The following is a 17,785-nucleotide window of genomic DNA, read 5'->3' as shown; positions in this document are numbered from 1 at the left end:
ATTTTGCATTCCCGCCAACATTGTGCAAGGGTTTCGGTTTCTCCACATCCTCACCAACATTTTCCTGTTGTTTGTTAGGTAATAGCCAACCTCACAGGTGCAGGGCGGTCTTTGCGGTTTTGATTTGCATTTCCCTAATGATTAGTTAAGTTGAGGATCTTGTCCTATATATGTTGGTCATTTGTACAGGTGTGGGTTTTTTTTGGAAAAATGTCTATTCAAGTCTTTAGCCCATTTTTAAATCAAGCTATTAGTTGTTTTGATATCTTTTTTTCTTTACTATTGAGTTGAAGAAGTTCCTTATATATTGTGCAGATTTTCAGATAGATGGTTCGCAAGTATTTTCTCCCATTCCATAGGTTGCCTTTTCACTGTATTGATTTTCTCTCTTACTATGCAGAAGCTTTTTAGTTTGATATAGTTCCACTTATTTATTTTTGTTTTTGTTGACTGTAAAGAAATCTTTATTTTTTTTAAATTTTTTATTATGTTTTGTTAGGTCACCATACAGTACATCCTTAGTTTTTTTTTTTTTTTAAGATTTTATTTATTCATTTGACAGAGATAGAGACAGCCAGCGAGAGAGGGAACACAAGCAGGGGGAGTGGGAGAGGAAGAAGCAGGCTCATAGCAGAAGAGCCATGTGGGGCTCGATCCCAGAATGCCGGGATCACGCCCTGAGCTGAAGGCAGACGCTTAACCGCTGTGCCACCCAGGCGCCCCACATCCTTAGTTTTTGATGCAGTGTTCCATGATTCATTGTTTGTAAAGAAATATCTTAATATAAGTCGAATTGATATCAGTGATCCACAGACCACCCTTTGAGAAGCACTGTGTTAAACACTCCATATCCCCCAAATCCCACCTCAGATCCAGGGGATCGGAATCACAGGGGAGAAGCCCGGAAGCTGATCTTCTAACAAACATCCCTGATGATCATTCTCGTCTAAATACACCACACCTTTATTCATACTAAAATTCATGCTCTTTCCTTTTTGAGGAGCTCCTCAGACACTGGCTAGAGCCCATTACTCTTAGCTATACCATATTTTTAAAATTCTGATTATCTGATTTTATTTTTAAGCTATAATGTGAGATTTTGTTTGCAGGAAATAATTTGCCATTAAATGAGGAGGTTGTTATATTTTATTTATTAAAGTTACAAACTCCAAACCTAATTTTTCTTTAAGCTTTTGAGTTCAACTTACAAATCTTATTATTTTATTTATAAATCTGGTAAAATTTAGTGATCACTCACACAGATGCCTTTGACTGATGATTAGTCCCATTTAACTAAATATCCTTATAAATTGAACAATTTACTTTCTAAGCCCCTTAAATATCTAACAAACAAAACCTTCTCAGCAATGAATTCATTCCTACAAATATAATAAATTAAACTTAAAAGTATAGTGAATCTTAGAGCTCTCTTAAACATCCAAACATGTCAGTCTAATGCTCTTAAAACTAGGGACAAAGCCTTGAGAAATTCTTCCAGATGTCCTTTTAAAATCTGTAAAAGTTATGTTGAAAAGAATGGAAAATGCAAGATCGGTCAAGTCCAAAGCACTTAAAACTAAAACATAAAGATTTTTAAGTATCTTGAGATAGTAACATTAAAAATCCCATTTTGTGAAGGAGGAGGTTGCAGGATTCTGTGAGTGGATGGAAGAATTTGGTAATAATTAGGCACAAACCAGGGACATGGGCTGTGTGATTGTGACGGCTAACTTTATGCGTCAACATGGCTGGATCGTGGAAGACCCAAATATTTAGCTAAACATTATTTCTGGCTGTGTCTGTGAGGGTGTTTCTGGATGAGATTAACACTTGAATCATTGAACTCAGTAAAGCAGATTTCCCTGTCCAATGAGAGTGGGCATCCTTCAATCTTTTAAGGGCCTGACTAAAAAAAAAGACAAGAGAAGGAAAACTTTGTCCCTTCTCTGCCTGACAGATTGAGCTGGGTCATTGGACTTCTCCGCTCAGACTGAGACTTACATCATGAGTCCTTCTGGTTCTTAGACCTTCAGATTTCAGCTGAACTATACCACCAGCTTTCCTGGGTTTGCAGCTTGCAGATGGCAGATTGTGGGATTTCTCAGCTTCCATAATTGCGTGAGCCAATTCCTAATGTAGTGATCATCCCTTCTTTAAACGTTAGTATATATATATAGTACAAGACACTGTGAGTATAAAAAGGGGGCCCAGCTTGATGGTTGAGATGAGGAAAAAAAATCTGCCTTGTCTGGCTGCTACTCCAGACCTCACATTCCTGCTGATATGTCTGGACACTATGTGCCATCAACTCTCAAACAATATTTGGGATGTTATAAAGGGGCAATTAACAAGCCCCCAAACCTTAGTAGCTTAGGACAACGTAAGTTTATTTCTTTCTCATGGAAAGTCCAATGCAGATGTTCCTGGGCTAGGGTTTTCCTCAAAGCAGAGACTTGGAGATCCAGGCATATTGAATCATGTGAGGCTGCCCTCTTCAACACGTGGCCTCCAAGGTTGCTATGGAGCAAAGAAAGGCGGAGCCTGGACAAAGCACACCAGCTTTTAATTCAATGATCTGAAGTGTCACAATACCTCCGCTCACAATCTCTCAGCAAGAATTGGTCACGTGGCTGGTCCAGATGAAGGGCTGGGGGAGATGTGGTCCAGCCATGTGCTAGAAGAAACAGATTCGGTGAATGTCTGGCAACTGTCTGCCAGGGATGGCATAAGTGTTTCCTTAGAGGGTGTATTAGTTTCCTAAAGTTGCCATAACAAATTACCACAAACTGGGCGTCTTATAACAACAAAAATTTATTCTCTCACAATTCTGGAGGCCAGAAGTCTGAAATCAAGATGCTGGCAGGCCATGTTCCCTCTGAAGGCTCTAGGGGAGAATCTTTCTTTGCCTCTTCCAGCTTTTGAGGGTTGCCAGCAATCACTACCATTCCTTGGCTTTTAGCTACATCACTCCAATTACTGCCTCCATCTTTACTTGGCCGTCTCTCCTCTGTGTACATGGGTCTACAAATTTCCCTCTCCTTGAAAGGACACCAGTCATCAGATTTAGGGCCCACCCTAACTCAGTATGACCTCCTCTTCACTTGATTACGTCTGCAAAGACTCTATTTCCAAATAAGGTCACATTCACAGGTACCAAGGGTTAGGGTTTCAACATATTCAACATACTTGGGGGGTACACAAGTCAATCCACTACAGATGAAATATTAGTTTTCTATGACAGTTTCTGTGCATCATGAGTTCTGGCACAGGTTAGATCAAGGTCTTACCAGGCTGAAATCTAGGGCTGTAGTTCTCATGTGAAGCTCAGGGTCCTTTTCCAAATTTACTGGTTGTTGTTATAATTGAATTCCTTGTGGTTGTAGGACGTAGGTCTCAGGTTGGCTTTTTGTTGGTTTGTGTTTTGGTTGTTGGGTTCTTTTGTTTGTCTGTTTGTTTGTTTGTTTTGTTTGTTTGTTTGTTTGCTGGAGTTGGTCAGGGGTCAGCTACGTCTTCGAAGTCAGTGGAATATTTCTCTCATGTTTCATCTTCTTTTAAGGTCTTGCCTGGTTAAGTCAGACCCTGTCAAGACAGGAATCTCTATTTCAATTAACTCAAAGTCAACTGATTGGTAATCTAATCACAGCAATCTCATCATATTTCTAAGTTCCAGCCCCACTGAAGAAGAGGTGATTATACAAGGGTGTGGGTCACTGGGGGTTATATTAGATCTCTACCCTACCACAGAGGTAAGCTTCTTTTAATCACAGGAAGACTTAGAATTAAAGCTTAAATCTTTAAAAGCTATGCTTTTTGACTTTTTTGCCTTACAGAATCTGTGTGGCGGAGCCTGGGGGGCTCAGTCAGTTAAGTATCTGCCTTCAGCTCAGGTCATGATCTCAGGGTCCTGGGATCTACTGCTACATCGGGCTCCTTGCTCAGCGGGGAGCCTGCTTCTCCCTCTGCCCCTCCCACTGCTCGTGCTCTTTCTCTCTCTCTCAAATAAATAAATAAATAAATATTTTTAAAAATTAGAAAAAGAATCTGTGCATATTTTGTAATTCTGTACTTGCAATGTTTAAGAAAATTTATCTAACTCGACTAATAAGTCAGCCTTTTGATTCTTATCTAAAATTATAATTGTACAATGAATTTGGACAGGTGTATTAAGTTGTAACATTCTAGTATCTTCCATTTTAAGAGAATTTACGATTGCACCTTTTCTCAGTTACTACATGAGGATTCTGTCTGTGCTTTTTATATGATTGAGTTTTTCTCAGTTCAAGGGGTGCCATTCCTGACTTCTTCCATCTGCTCAGGGAAATCTGTAGTCCTCACTGAGGTTGTAATTAACCCTCCGCCTTAATTAAATTCTTAAATTTTAAAGCTGTCTTTATCCTAATGTCCAGTATCTATTTCTGGCCCTGTAAGGTAAATGAGTTGTTCTGGAAGTAATTTAAATAAGCCATAGCAAATAGCCAAACTGTATGGCTGTAAAATACTCTATCACTTACTGCCCAGCATCACAAACTCCCAACAAACACTCAAAGATGCCAACTAAAGAATGAATTATATTTAATTCTATATTATCAGTAACACAACTTAAGTCAACAGGCAGTAGAGAAAGAAGGGTCCACCTCCCACAGGCCCATCTACCTGTTGAACAAGGTAACACATTTCCTTCCTCCAGCTACAACTTGGCTAATAACATTGCAGAGGGTGCAATCAGTTAGAAGTTATTTGTTTCACACCAGGACAAGACTAGAGTGAGGCTAGGGAGGCAACCAGGGTTCAGAATGTAAGTCAGCGCTCACTCAAGCATGTGCTGAAGAAGGTACTGGAACTTCCTTATGGCGCAGGCACGGGGTCAACACCAAGAGTGTGTGCCACCTTACGTTTTGCACCTCGGTGCCTCACTTTCCTCACCCTAGTCCTAGCCTTATTGGCACCTTAAAAGCCCACTGTTACAAAGATCTTCAAAAGATCAAGAAAAGACTACCTTTCACCTTGCAGTGAGAATTCTTGCTTTAACTGGCTTCCTCGGGAGGTGAGGCCATACCTGGAGGATTCAACACCTTTTGACTTGCTGTTGCCTCCTCTTTCAGAGCAGCACCACCTGGCCAAATTTTCCCTGACCAATCTCATGTCTGCCATGGAAAACCCATTACAGAACTGCCTAAAAATACCTGTAGGGCATATTCGTTTTAATAAATATCAGAAAATTCAGATCTACAAAAAATAATGACATAAAAAAATCACTTTTAATCCCACAACCCAGAAATAACATTATCATTTACATTTTGAAGGATGACCTTTCAGTCTTTTTTATGCATAGATTTTTTAATAAAATCATAGACTCTAGCTGTACATATTGGTTTCAGTCCTTTTTTTCACTTCTCATTAGATCACAAACTATTTTCCATTTAAAAATCTTCTACAACATTGTTTTAAAAGGTTACTAAATACTCCATTGTGTGATCTGTATCAGGATTGATTTATTCAATCCCATGTTGTTGGAAATTTAGATCTCTTCCAATTTTTCTGTTATAAATTTCACTATTATGAGAATTCCCCAGAGTTTGACTTTTGCACTCATCCCGAATTATTTCCTTTGGATAGAGTTTTAATTATGGAAGCACACTTCGAAGAAAAGGTATGAAGAATTTTGCTACATTTTGCCAAATTTCCCTCCAGAAAGCTTATACCAGTTTTTACCTTAGTCTTTTGGCTACCAATAGCTCAGTCAAGAAAAATAGTAAAAGTAGTCATGGCAGCCATCATTTAGGGAGAACTCAACTGCTTTTGACTTAACATACATTATCTCATAAAGTCTCCAAATAGTCCTAAAGTTAAGTGGTATTATCCCTATATGATGGCCAATTTTATGTCAACTTGGCTGGGCCACAGTGCCCAGATATTTGGTCAAACATTATTCTGGATGTTTTTATGAAGGTGTTTTTGGATGACATCCACATTTAAATTGGTGGACTTTGAGTAAGGCAGATTGCCCTCCATAATGTGGGTAGGTCTCATCCAAACAGTGGAAGGCCTGAATAGAACAAACACTGACCTCCTTTGAGCAAGAAGGAATTCTGACAGCAGACATCTTTTGGACTTGAATTGCAACTCTTCCCTGGGTCTCTAGCCTGCTGGCCTGCTCTACTGATTTTGAACCTACTAAGTCTCCACCCTCACATGAACCAGTTCCTTAAAATACATCTTTCTCTCCCTCTCTGTCTCCCCACCTCCCCATAATATACATCCATATCCATATCCTAATCATTCTGTTTCTCTGGAGAGTCCTAACATACCCTATTTGGCAGATGAGAAATCCAAGACTTAGAAAGGTTGATCCTCCCAGGTTTACACAGATGGAAAACAGTGACATCAGTATTCAAATCCAATTTATCTGACTCCACAACTCAGCCCTTAACCATTATACGAAAGAATTATGCCAAGGTCATCAGACCACGAACCCATCATATTTCATACTTGGACATTCCCCATCACTGTGGAGAGGTTTGGGTAAGTTCCCCCAGCACCTCCCAATAGCAGTGAATAATCCAAGAGCCCCCTCACAGTAGAACATCCTGAAGGGTCAAACTCGGTCACACCAGGGCAGCTATGGAACCCATAGTCTCTTCCCAACACCACTAAAAAGAGAAGACCTTCTGGTGAACTTAGACTGTAGTCTTTTGAAGAAGATAATGCTAAGTGAAATAAGTCAAGCAGAGAAAGACAATTATCATATGATTTCTCTCATCTATGGAACATAAGAACTAGGATGATCGGTAGGGGAAGAAAGGGATAAAGAAAAGGGGGGTAATCAGAAGGGGGAATGAAACATGAGAGACTATGGACTCTGGGAAACAAACTGAGGGCTTCAGAGGGGAGGGGGTGGGGGAAGGGGATAGACTGGTGATGGGTAGTAAGGAGGGCATGTATTGCATGGTGCACTGGGTGTTATACGCAACTAATGAATCATCGAACTTTACATCAGAAACCAAGGATGTACTATACGGTGACTAACATAATATAATAAAAAAACATTAAAAAAAAAGAAAGAGAGAGAAAAAAAATGAAGAAGAAACCAGGGGCTTCTGTCAGTAGTGGCCATACCATTGCTTCTCTGTTTTTCAGCTCCCAGTGCAATGGCTTAGGTTCAGACAGGCTTCCTATTTTTGTGATTTCAGGGTCACCTATATGATGAAGTCGAAGAGCACAACCTCTTGTGACAGTCTTATTTTGAATCAAAATGGGAAGTCAGAGGTAAGCAGAGGTAAATAAATGAAGAAGACTAGCAGATTTTGTTTCTTGTCTCTTCTAATTCCAGCACGTAGGGAGCCACCCTGTCTGAAATGAAAACATATGAACAAACCCCCTGAAAGGAACATTCTCCTGCCCCAATACTCTAACTTCTTGTGGTTCAACAACGTGCTGATATTAAATGAAGAAGACGGACCTGAACAAGCTGCTCTCGAACTGTCACTTTTTCTCACTAATTTTAGGAGAGCCCCAGAGGCCCTTAGGCATAGTTGCTGAGGAATTCAAATTTTAACTACAAATTGTGCATTGCAATTGGCAGATGGGAAAGCTAGAACACTAATCTATTTCAGGAAATGAGGCTCCAGCCTTTGGTTTCATGCAAGGGGTGCTAACTGCTGCTTTTGGAATTCAGACTGCAACTTGGCTCTGCATCCAGTTCCATCATGTTGGTGTTCAACTGGCAGGGCAGTCTGGGAGTCATTCACAAGGATGAATGTGTATTACTCCATATAAAAAGGAAAGCCACAGAAACTACCCCAATTTAAGTCTTTCTTATGTGAAGGTGATGCAACCATATGCAACCTAAAGATTGAAATGTCCCCACGAAGCCCAGGACCTAAAGCGATAACTCCTTCATGCGCAGGGAACCTTTAATAGCTTTGGTGAATGGAGTTCCAAAAACTTCCAGCTGCTCCTGATTCTGCCTCACTCAACTCGATACAATATTAGTTTGCTTACAGCAAAAACAAACACAAAATCGAAACTTTCAACAACAGGAATAATAACCTCAACAAATTGGGTATAGAAGGAACATACCTCAACATAACAAAGGCCATATATGACAAACCCACAACTAATATCATACTCAATAATAAAGTGCTGAAAGTGTTCCTTTAAGATCAGGAACAATACAAGCATGCCCACTGACATCCCTTCTATCCAACATAGCGCTAGAAGTCCTAGCTAGAGTGATTAGGCAAGACAAAGAAATGAAGGCATTCAAATTGGAAAAGAAAAAGTAAAATTATCATTACTTACAGGTGACACGACATTATATATAGAAAACTTGAGGGGCGCCTGGGTAGCGCAGTCATTAAGCGTCTGCCTTCAGCTCAGGGCGTGATCCCGGTGTTCCGGGATCGAGTCCCACATCGGGCTCCTCCGCTGGGAGCCTGCTTCTTCTTCTCCCACTCTCCCTGCTGTGTTCCCTCTCTCGCTGGCTGTCTCTCTGTCACATAAATAAATAAAATCTTTAAAAAAAAAAAAAGAAAACTTGAAAGATTCAACCAAAAAAATGTTGGAACTAATAAAGTTACCTTGCAGGATATAAAATCAACATAGAGAAATAAGTTGTTTTTCAATATAACAATGAAACATTTAAAAAAGAAATAAAGAAAGCTATCCCACTTCACAATAGCATCAGAAACAAAAACTATGTAGGAATAAATTTAACCAAGGAAGTAAAAGAGCCATATAATGAAAACTACAAGACTCTGATGAAAGATACCCTGTGTTCATGGAACAGAAGAATTAATATCATTGGAATGTCCATACTACTCAAGCCGTATTTGAGTCAACACAATGCATATAAAATAACCAATGACATTTATCACAGAAACAGAAAAAATAACTCTTAAACTTGTATGGAACAGCAAAAGACCCCAGATAGCCAAGAGAAAGAAGAGCAAAGCTGGAGGCATCACAGTTGTGATTTCAAAGTATACTACAGACGGAGAGGAAGATGGCAGTGGAATAGGAGGTCATCTCATCCCATGAAAACAACTAGATAACTATCAAATCATCCTCAATACCTCAGACATTGACCTGAAGACTGACAGAACACACTCCACAACTAAAGGGAGAGAAGAGGCCACATCAAAGAAGGTAGGAAGTGTGGAGATGTGGTTTAGGGGAGAAACAGATCACAGGTGCTACAGAGGGGAGGGAGCCATAGTCACAGAGTAGGGAGAGAGAGAGAAGAGTACATAGGGGAACTCAAAAGGAGAACGTTTTCCCAAAGCCATTGATCTGGAAAACGAGAGGGGCTGAATTGCGTGAATTCTTGCAACTAGCGGGTCTTAAAGCCTAGGGTTTTAAAGGTCACCAGGCTTGGCTGGGATAGAGCCCAGAGAGCAGTGCACTGCCCCTGGAGAGAAGGCAGGCAAACAACCCAGGGGCAGACAGTGTGGACACGGCAATCTAAAGAATGGCTGGGGCACACAGGGTGGAGTATTCACTCTTCTCCGTGTATCCTTGAGAGGCAGCATTCACAGAGACCAAAGACATGCCTCCGGGAATTAATGAACTGGCTGACACCATTTCCCGCAGCACAAAGCTACCCGCAGGAAGCAGCGCAGCACTGATACTGGTTGCCTAATTTGCATACACCAAGCCCCACCCCCTCTGCACCCTGGCGGGACTGCCCTTCCCAGTCAAGTTTGCCTCAGTCCTGGTGCGGTGGGCCCCTGCCCCCAGAAGATCAGCATAGACCCCTGCACACCACATCTACTGAGCAGAAAGTGCTGCAGGGCCTCAGTTCTGGTGGAAATGGTGTCAGGTCTCATTTTACAAACAGACCAGAGCACAACTAAAAATTTGCCGCAATCGAGCAGGCAAGGAAAGCCTCTGCAGACAACGGGCCTGAAGGATAGAGCAGCCAAAACACAACAGCAGAGCACAGGCAGCACACACCGGAGACCCTCCCTGAAGCATCAGGCCCTGGGCACTACATGACCTATTCTTCATAAAGACATTACTTTCAAGGAACAGGAGACATAACCGACTTTTCTAACACAGATAAGAAGGTAGAGACTTTTACAAAATGTGAAGATAGAGGAATTCATTCCACGTGAAAGAACAAGATAAGGCCAGGGCCAGAGATCTAAGCAAAACAGATAATAAGTAACATGCCTGATGAAGACTTGAAAGCAACAATTATAAGGATATTCACTGGGCTTAAGAAAAGAATACAAGACATCAGTGAGACCCTTATCACAGAGATAAAAGAGTTATAACAGAATCAGAGATAAAGAACACAATAAAGGAGATTCGAAACAGGCTTGATGCAATGAACAGCAGAATGAAAGAAGCAGAGGAATGAATTAGTGACCTAGAAGACAAAGTAATAGAAAATAATGAAGCGGAACAAAAGAGAGAAACAAGAATCATGCAACACAAGAATAGACTTAAGGAACTCGGTGACATCATCAAATAAAATAATATTTATATTACAAGAGTCCCAGAAGAAGAGAAAGAAAAGAGGGCAGAAAATTTAATTGAGGAGCACCTGGGTGGCGCAGTCATTAAGCATCTGCCTTTGGCTCAGGGCGAGATCCCGGCGTTCAGGGATCGAGCCCCACATCAGGCTCCTCCACTAGGAGCCTGCTTCTTCCTCTCCCACTCCCCCTGCTTGTGTTCCCTCTCTTGATGGCTGTCTCTCTCTGTCAAATAAATAAATAAATAAATAAAATCTTTAAAAAAGAAAAAAAGAAAATTTAATTGGAGAAATAATAGCTAAAAACTTTTCTAATTTGAGGAAGAAAATAGACATCCAGATCCAGGAGGCACAGAGAAATCCCATCAAAGTCAACAAAAGCTGGCCCACACCAAGGCATATTGTAATTAAATTTGCAATATATGGTGATAAAGAAAAAATTTTAAAAGCAGCAAGAAAAAGAAGTCCTTAACTTAGCCTATGGGAAGACCCATAAGGCTAGCTGGAGATTTTTCAGCAGAAATTTAGCAAGCCAGTAGAGAGTGGCATGATATATTTGAAGTGCTGAATGGGAAAGATCTGCAGCCAAGTATGCTCTATATGGCAAGGCTATCATTCAGAATAGAAGGAGAGATAAAGAGTTTCCCAGACAAACAAAATCTAAAGGAGTTCGTGACCACTAAACCAGCCCTGCAAGAAATATTAAAGGGGACCCTTTGAGTGAAAAGGCGAGAACAAAAATCTCAAAGAAAAGAAAGGATCAGAGAAAATCTCCAGACACAATGTCAAAATAAGAAATAAGACAGCACTAAATCCACATCTATCAATAATTACTTTGAATGTAAATGGAATAAATGCTCCAATCAAAAGATGCAGTGTGTCAGAATGGATAAAAAAAGAAGACCCATTTATATGCTGCCTACAAAAGACTCATTTTAGACCTAAAGACACCTGCAGATTGAAAGTGAGGGGGTGGAGGAACATTTATCACACGAATGGGTGTCAAATGGAAGCTGGAGTAGCAATGCTTATATCAGACAAACTAGACTTTAAAACAAAGACTGTAGCAAGAGATGAAGAAAGGCACTACATTGTAATAAAGGGGATAATCCAACAAGAAGATCTAACAATTGTAAATATTTATGCACCCAACATGGAAGCACCCAGATATATAAAACAATTAATAATAAACAAAAAGAAACTAATTGATAGTAATAAAATAATAGTAGGGGACTTTAACACTGCACTTACATCAATGGACAGATCATCTAAACAGAAAATCAACAAGGCAACAATGGCTTTGAATGACACGCTGGAATGGATGGACTTAACAGGTATATTCAGAACATTCCATCCTGAAACAGCAGAATACACATTCTTTTTAAGTGCACATGGGACATTCTCCAGAATAGATCCATATTAGATCACAAATCAGCCCTCAACAAATACAAAAAGATTGAAATCATCCCATGCACCTATTCTGATACGAAGCTATGAAACTAGAAGTCAAACACAAGAAAAAAATCTGGAAGGACCACAAACACATGGAGGTTAAACAACATGCTACTAAACAGTGAATGGGTCAACCAGAAATCAAAGAAGAAATAAAAAAAAAATACATGGAAACAAATGAAAAGACAATGGTCCAAAACCTAAGAGGGAAGTATGTAACAATACAGGCCTCAAGAAGAAGCAAGGAAAAATCTCAAATAAGCAACCTAACCTTATACCTAAGGGAGCTACAAAATGTACAACAAATGAAACCTAACATCAGTAGAAGGAAGGAAATAATAAAAATTAGAGCAGAAACAAATGATATAGAAACTAAAACAGCAATAGAACAGATCAATGAAACCAGGAGATTGTTCTTTGACAAACTTAATAAAATTGACAAACCTCTAGCCAGACTTATTAAAAAGAAAAGAGAAAGGACCCAAATAAACAATATCGCAAATGAGAGCCAACCAACACCACAGAAATACACACAATTCTAAGAGAATGTTATAAGAAATTATATGTCAACAAATTGGACAACCTGGAAGAAATGGATAAATTCCTAGAAACATATAAATTACCGAAACTGAAATAGGAAGAAATAGAAAACTTTTACAGATGGATATCTAGCAAAGAAATTGAATCATTAATCAAAAAACTCCCACAAGCAAAAGTCCAGGGCCAGATGGCTTCCCAGACAAATTCTATCAAACATTTAAAGAAGAATTAATACCTATTCTTCTCAAATTATTCCAAAAAATAGAACAGGAAGGATAACTTCTAAACTCACTCTATGAGGCCAGCATTACCCTGATACCAAAACCGGATAAACACTCCACTAAAAAAGAGAACTACAGGCCAATATCCCTGATGAACACAGATGAAAAATTCTGAATAAAATACCAGCAAACCAAATCCAATAATACATTCAAAAAATCATTTACCATGATCAAGTGAAATTTATTCCTGAGTTGCAAAGGTGGTTCAATATTCACAAATCAATCAATGTGGTACATCACGTCAGTAAGATAAAGGATAAAAACCATATGATCACTTCAATATGCAGAAAGAACATTTGACAAAGTACTACATCCATTCAGAATAAAAAAAAAACCCTCCTCAAAAAGTAGGTTTAGAGGGAAATTACCTTAATATAATAAAGGCCATCTATGAAAAACCCACAGCTGATATCATTCTCAATGGGGAAAAACTGAGAGCTTATCCCTACAGTCAGGAACAGGGATGCCCACTCCCACCACTGTCATTTAACATAATACTGGAAGTCCTAGCCACAGCAATCAGACAGCAGAATGAAATAAAAGGCATCCAAATTGGCAAAGAAGTAAAACTTTCACTATTTGGAGATTACATGATACTATATATAGAAAACATGAAAGACTCCACCAAAAAACTGCTAGAATTGATACATGAATTCAGTAAAGTCGTAGGATACAAAATCAACATGCAGAAATCCGTTTTATTTCTATACACCAATAATAAAGCAGCATAAAGAGAAATGAAGGAATCAATCCCATTTACAATTGCACCAAAAACAATAATATACCTAGGAATAAATCTAACCAGAGTGGTGAAAGTCCTGTACTTTGAAAACTAGAATATATTGATGAGATAAATTGAAGATGACACAAAGAAATGGAAAGAGGTATCATGCTCATGGATTGGAAAAACAAATATTGTGAAAATGTCTATACTACCCAAAGAAATCTACACATTTAATGTAATCCCTATCAAAATATCAACAGCATTTTTCGCAGTGCAAGAACCGTCCTAAAATTTGTGTGGGATCATAAAAGACCCTGAATGCAACCTTGAAAAAGAAAAGCAAAGCTGGAGGCATGACAATTCCAGACTTCGAGTTATATTATAAAGCTGTATTGATCAAAACAGTGTGGTACAGACACAAATATAGACACATGGATCAGAACAACAGAATGGAAAACCCAGAAATGAACCCACAGCTATATGGTCAATGAATCTTTGACAAAGCAGGAAAGAACATCCAATGGAAAAGACAGTGTCTTCAACAAAGGGGGTTGGGAGAACCAGAGGGCAACATACAAAAGAATGAAACCGGACCACATTCTTACACCATACACAAAAATAAATTCAAAATGGATTAATATACCTAAACGTGAGACCTGAAGCCATAAAAATTCTAGAGGAGAACACAGGCAGTAACCTCTTTGACATTGACTGTAGCAGCTTCTTTCTAGATATGTCCCCTGTGGTAAGGGAAACAAAAGCAAAAATGAGCTATTGGGACGTCATCAAAATAAAAAGCTTCTGCACAGTGAAGGAAGCAATCAGCAAAACTAAAAGGCAACCTACAGAATGGGAGAAGATATTTGCAAATAACATCTGATAAAGGGTTAGTATCCAAAATTCATAAAGAACTTATAAAATTCAACACCAAACAACAAATAATCCAATTAAAAATGGGCAGAAGACATGACTAGACATTTTTCCAAAGAAAACATACAGATGGCCATCAGACACATTAAAAGATACTCAGCAACTCTGACCACCAGGGAAATACAAATCAATACTATCATGAGATATCACCTCACACCAGTCAGAACGGCTAAAATCAACAACACGAGAAACAACAGGTATTGGTGAGGATGTAGAGAAAGGGGAACCCTTGTACACTGTTGGTGGGAATGCAAACTGGGGCAGCCACTCTGGAAAACAGTATGGATATTCCTCAAAAAATTAAAAACAGAACTACCTTATGACCCAGCAATTGCACTACGGTATTTACCAAAGAATACAAAAATGCTAATTCAAAGGGATGCATGAACCCCGATGTTTATAGCAACATTATCAACAATAACCAAATTATAGAAACAGCTCAAGTGTCCATGTACTAATGAATGGCTAAAGAAGATGTGGTATATATAAACAATGGAATATTACCCAGCCATCAGAAAGATGGAAATTTTACCATTTGTAATGACATGGATGAGCTAAAGAATATTAGCTAAGCGAAATAAGTTAGTCAGAGAAAGACAAATACCTTGCGATTTCACTCATATGTAGAATTTAAGGAACAAAACAAATGAGGGAGAGGAATAAAAAAAGAGAGAGGGAGGCAAACCAAGAAACAGACTGTTAACTATAGAGAACAAACTGATGGTTACCAGAGGGGCGGTGGGGGGGGATGGGGGATATAGGTGATAGGGAGGGGTGCCTGGGTGGCTCAGTCAGTTAAGTGTCTGTCTCTTGATCTCAACTCAGGTCTTGATCTCAGGGTCGTGAGTTTGAGCCCTGCATTGGGCTCCATGCATGGAGCGTACTTAAAACTAAAATAAGTGATGGGGATTACGTAGTGTGCTTGTGATGAGCCCTGGGTGTTGTATGGACGTGCTGAAGCACTAAACTGTACGCCTGAAACTAATATTATACTGTATCTTAACTACCTGGAATTTAAATGAAAACAAAAAACTAAGTATATTACAAAGCTGTATCAAAACAGTATGTTATGGGCATAAAAACAGACACATAGATCAATAGAACAGAATAGAGAGCCCAGAAATAAACCCTCACGTATTTTGGTCAACTTCTATTTGACAAGGGAGCCAAAAATGGACAAAGGACAGTCTCCTCAATAAATGGTGTTGGGAAACTGGATAACCACATGCAGAAAAATAAAATTGGACTTTTTCACACCACTTTCAAAGAAATTATCTCAAAATGGCTTAAAGACTTACACATAAGGCCTGATACCGTAAACCTCCCAGGAAAAAACCCAGGAAAGAAGCTCCTTGACATTGGTCTTGGCAATGATGTTTTGGACATGACACCAAAAACACAACAAAAGCAAAAGATCAACAGGTGGGACTACATCAAACTAAAAAGTTTCTGCATAACAAAAGTAACAGTCAACACAATGAAAAGGCAACCTGTGGAATGGGACAATATATTTGCAAACCATATATGAGACAAGGGGTTAATACTCAAAATATGCAAAGAACTCATTCAGCTCAATAACAACAATAACAAAACCCATTTTAAAATTGGGCAGAGGAATGGATAAAGAAGTGGTATATGTGTACACACACACACACACACACACACACACACAGAGGAATATTACTTAGCCATCAAAAAGAATGAAATCTTGCCATTTGCAACAATATGGATGGAACTAGAGGGTCTTATGCTAAGCGAAATAAGTTGGTCAGAGAAAGACAAATACTATATGATTTCACTCATAGCTAGAATTTAAGAAACAAAAGAGATGAACATAGGAGAAGAGAAGGAAAAATAAAATAAGATGAAAACAGAGGGAGATAAACCACAAGAGACTCTTAACTATAGGAAACAAACTGAAGGTTCCCGGAGGGGAGGTGGGTGAGGGGATGGGGGATGGAGTAACGGGGGGCTGAGCATTAAGGAGGGCACTTGATATAATGAGCACTGGGTGTTATATGCAACTGATGAATCACTAAATTCTACCCCCGAAACTAGTAAAACACTATATATTAACCAAATTGAACCTAAAAGAATTTTTTAAATGGGCAGAGGAACTAAATAGACATTTTTTCCAAAGAAGACATCCCAAATAGCCAATAGAAACATGAAAAGATATTCAACATCACTAATCATCAGGGAAATGCAAATCAAAACCACAATGAGATACCACCTCACACCTGTTAGAAGGCCTATCATCAAGAGGACAAGAGATAAGCAGTGTTGGCGAGGATGTGGAGAAAAGCGAACCCTCGTGCACTGTTGGTGGGAATGTAATTTGATGCATCCACTATGGAAACTACTATAAAGGGTCCTCAAAGAATTAAAAATTGAACTGCCATGTGATCCAGGAAATCTACCTCTGGGTATATAGCCAAAGGAAATAGAACAAGAATTTTGAAAATGTATCTACACATCCGTGTTTATGGCAGCCTTATTCATAATAACTAAGATATGGAATCTACTTAAGTGTCCACTAATGAACGGATAAAAAAAGATGTGATCTCTATCTATCTATATCCACACAATGGAGTATTATCAGCCATGAGAAAGAAGGAAATGCTGCCATTTGCAGCAACATGGATGAACCTTGAGGGCATTGGGCAAAGTGAGGTAAGTCAAGCAGAGAATGACAAAGACTGCATAATACCACTTATATGTGGAATCCAAAAAAGCTGAACTCATAAGTACAGAGAGTAGAAAGGTGGCAATCAGGGGCTGGGGGTAGGGGAATTGGGGAGATGCTGTTTAAGGGCACAAACTTGTATCTAGTAGATATATAAGTTCTGGAGATCTAATGCACGGCATAGGGATTATAGTCAACAAATACTGTATTATAAACTTCAAAGTTACTAATTCTTTTCTAATTACTAATTGTTTTCCCTGCAAAAAGGAAATGATAATTATGTGATGGGATAATGCTATGATAGTAATCATATTGCAATATATAAATGTATCAGATCAACCCACTGTATACCTTAAACTTACACAGTGTTATATGCCAATTATATCTCAATTTAAAAATAGGAGTAATAGCAGCTAACATTTACTGAGAGATTACTATAAGCAGGGTACTCTCCTAAGTGCTTTTCGGGCATAAGTAACCTTTACAACAATAACTCAATGAAGTAGCTAAGATTCCTCTCACTATTTTACAAATGAGGGAACAGATTTAGTAAGATCAGTGACTTGCCCAGGGCCTCAACAGCTGGTAAGGAAAGGATAAAGGGCCTAGTGTTTTCTGTCTTAAACCCTGCACAAAACTGCCAGAGAAAGACACTGTATGAGCCGACAGAGAAAGACAAATACCATGTGATCGCT

At 39.0% G+C, this 17,785-nt stretch overlaps 1 long non-coding RNA gene across 1 annotated transcript; it reads right to left on the bottom strand.

Annotated features, from left to right (window-relative positions):
* Positions 1-898: 898 nt before the first annotated feature.
* Positions 899-8,359, bottom strand: LOC117797491. The gene is made up of 3 exons (XR_004622500.1): positions 8,302-8,359; positions 3,288-3,579; positions 899-2,674 (listed from the first exon to the last, which is right to left on the bottom strand). It is a non-coding gene; the product is annotated as an uncharacterized LOC117797491 (long non-coding RNA).
* Between the last annotated feature and the right edge of the window lie 9,426 nt (positions 8,360-17,785).

This window comes from Ailuropoda melanoleuca, chromosome X (genome assembly GCF_002007445.2).
Source record: "Ailuropoda melanoleuca isolate Jingjing chromosome X, ASM200744v2, whole genome shotgun sequence".
NCBI lineage: Eukaryota > Metazoa > Chordata > Mammalia > Carnivora > Ursidae > Ailuropoda > Ailuropoda melanoleuca.
This window is presented reverse-complemented; position numbering and strand designations above follow the sequence as displayed.